This window comes from Myotis yumanensis, unplaced genomic scaffold (assembly GCF_028538775.1).
Source record: "Myotis yumanensis isolate MYYU_CA2020_CCGP unplaced genomic scaffold, mMyoYum1.0.hap1 SCAF_21, whole genome shotgun sequence".
NCBI classification, from domain to species: Eukaryota; Metazoa; Chordata; class Mammalia; order Chiroptera; family Vespertilionidae; genus Myotis; species Myotis yumanensis.
In genome coordinates this window covers 7,843,765-7,847,138 of record NW_027223772.1, presented here as the reverse complement: position 1 = coordinate 7,847,138, position 3,374 = coordinate 7,843,765, and the positions used below count along the sequence as shown (strand labels likewise).

The 3,374-nt window shown below is 41.8% G+C and overlaps 1 pseudogene; it reads left to right on the top strand.

The window, feature by feature from the left end:
- The first annotated feature begins 542 nt into the window (after positions 1-542).
- LOC138998915 (THO complex subunit 1 pseudogene) lies at positions 543-2,358 on the top strand (annotated as a pseudogene).
- Positions 2,359-3,374: the final 1,016 nt, after the last annotated feature.

The window sequence follows — 3,374 nt, the reverse complement described above, 5'->3', positions numbered from 1 at the left end:
CAGTCGCTGCAGGAAAGAAACATCTGCATAGCATATGTTTCAAGGGACCTGGCATATATAGCATACTGTTCTTAAGTTGTTTGCTCCCCTCCTTGGCGCTATGTGTTTTAACCAAGGTCACCTCTCCGAGAAAGGCTGTTTCCCCAGGTAGGGATTTTTCCCTGAAGTTAGGGATGGGATAAAACCCCTTAACTAAGTGCCAGGCGGGTAGTTAATCACTTTAACTATGAACAATCACGCTTAAGCTACATAATCTTTACTCCCTGGAATGGAGATAAGAAACGCCCTAACCTTTGCAATAGAAATTGACAGGATTAAAATCAACTCTTATAAATACAGATGTAACAAGACAATTAACACCAGAACTTGGCTGGAGAACCTAGACAGAACTTGGCTGGAGATCCTGGCTAGAGATCCTGGCTAGGCTGCTGATCAACTGAACGCTGTCTCTGTGTCATTCCTTCATCACCGACTCCGTCCACACGTTTGGGAACCCCTGGACCTGCTGGGCTTCGACCCCAACAACACACACCGCTGAGAAGATGTCTCCTACACGACCATGCTTCAGTGTACCCGAAGCGTGGATGCCGTTTACGAAGTCTACCAGAGAAGCCCTGAACAACAAAAACATCAAGCCGTTGTTGAATACCTTCAGCCAGTTACCTGGAACTGAAGATGAAAAACAATGTACCCTTGACCAAGCTTTCAGAGGTGTTCTGCAAGAAGAAATTATAAATCACTCATCGTGTGAAAATGTTTTAGCTATTATTTCTCTTGCTATTGCGGGAGTAACTGAAGGTATTTGCACCGCATCTACACCTTCTGTATTGTTGGGAGATGTTTTGGAATGTCTCCCTTTGGATCAGTGTGACACAATATTCACGTTTGTAGAAAAAAATGTTGCTACTTGGAAATCAAGTACATTCTATTCTGCTGGGAAAAATTATTTCCTACGTATGTGCAATGATCTCTTAAGAAGATTATCAAAATCCCAGCACACAGTCTTGCGTGCACGAATTCAACTCTTTTTGGCCAGGCTTTTCCCTTTATCGGAGAGATCCGGTCTTAACTTGCAGAGTCAGTTTAATCTGGAAAATGTCACTGTTTTCAATACCAATGAGCAGGAAAGCACCTTGGGTCAGACGCACGCTGAAGACGGAGGAGAAGGAATGGACGTAGAGGAAGGTGAAGTGGGTGATGATGAAGCTCCAACAACTTGCTCCATTCCAATGGATCACAGCCTGTACCGCAAATTCTGGTCCCTTCAGGATTACTTCAGGAACCCTGTGCAATGCTATGAGAAGACTTCATGGAAAACTTTCCTCAAGTACTCAGAAGAAGTCCTGGCTGCTTTCAAGAATTATAAATTAGATGATGCTCAGGCCTCAAGAAAAAAGATGGGAGAATTAAAAACAGGAGGAGAACGTGTATTTGTTGCAAAATTTTTAACAAGTGAAAAGTTGCTGGGTTTACAACTGAGTGACAGTAACTTTCGCCGACACATTCTACTGCAGTATCTCATTTTATTCCAATATCTTAAGGGACAGGTGAAATCCAAAAGTTCAAACGATGTTTTAACTGATGAGCAGTCACTCTGGATTGAAGGTACTACAAAATCAGTTTATCAACTGCTCTCTGAAAACCCACCCGATGGAGAGAGATTTTCAAAGATGGTAGAGCATATATTAAACACTGAAGAAAACTGGAACTCATGGAAAAATGAAGGCTGCCCAAGTTTTGTGAAGGAAAGAACATCAGATACTAAGCCGACAAGAGCAGTACGAAAGAGAACAGCACCAGAGGACTTCCTGGACTTCCTGGGGAAAGGGCCCAACAAAAAGATTCTGAAGGGAAAGGAGGCGTTAACAAGCCTTTGGGATCTCTGCCCGGATAATATGGAAGCTTGTAAATCAGACCCGAGAGGCTATATGCCAACTTTGGAGGAATTCTTTGAAGAAGCCATTGAACAGGCAGACCCGGAAAGCATGATTGAAAATGAATATAAGGTTGTGAACAATCCAAATTATGGTTGGAGAGCCCTGAGACTGTTAGCACGGAGAAGCCCTCACTTCTTCCAACCAACCAAACAACAGTTCAAAAGTTTGCCAGAATATCTTGAAAACATGGTACTAAAGCTAGCAAAGGAATCACCACCTCCTTCTGAAGAAATAAAAACAGGTGAGCGTGAAGATGAGGAAGATAATGATGCTGTACTGAAGGGAAATGAAAGCCCTGATGCTCGCCGAGACAAACCTGTAATGGGGGTGGGGGGGGGGGGGAATAGAGACATTTGCCAACAAATTGGGTGAACAATGGAACATTCTGGCTCCTTCCACATCACCCCAGACTGATAAATAAATAAATAAATAAATTTTAAAAAAAGCAGGGAAGGATTGGCCCTCTTCATGGCCCAAGCACACCACCTCCACTTCCCTAATAGGACTAAGCAAGGCATCTAATGTAAAAAAGAGTTCTCAGATTTTAACTTGGGCTGATGAAGATCAACATTCAGGAACATTCTGTCCCTATGTAATTAAGAGTATCCCCTTTACATTATGGGGAAGAGATATCTTGTCTCAAATGGGAGTTCTATTATATAGCCCCAGTGATAGAGTAACATCACAGATGCTAGACACCAGATCTAATCCAGAAAAGGGATTAGGAAAAGAAAGTAATACCTCACACTCCTCGACAGGATTTATAATTGGGGCCATTGCCCATAGGACTGCTGATCCCATAGTCTGGAAATCATCACAACCAGTATGGGTTGAGCAATGGCCCTTAACATCTGAGAAAATATCAGCAGCCCGACAATTAATTGATCAGCAATTAGCAGAGGGACATATAGAGCCATCAAATAGTCCCTGGAACACACCCATATTTGTAATAAGAAATAAATCAGGCAAGTGGAAACTTTTGCAAGATCTAAGAGACATAAATGCCACCATGGAAGATATGGGCTCCTTACAACCTGGACTGCCCTCCCCTGTGGCAATTCCACAGGAGTATTGTGTTGTTGTTATTGACTTACAAGATTGTTTTTTCACTATACCTCTTCACCCAGCTGATTGTCAAAGATTTGCATTCAGCATACCACCAGAAAACTTTAAACAGCCTTATCAGAGATATCAATGGAAGGTTCTCCCACAAGGTATGAAAAATAGTCCTACATTATGTCAAAAGTTTGTAGATCAGGCATTGCAAGTTATTAGAAAGAAATTTTCAGATCTATATCTTATTCATTATATGGATATTTTACTAGCTCATAAAGATCGGGCTACTTTACAGGAAATTCTTACTCAGACCGTCCTTGCTTTAGAAGAACATGGTCTAAAAATAGCCCCAGAAAAGATTCAGACTGAATCTTCTTTTTC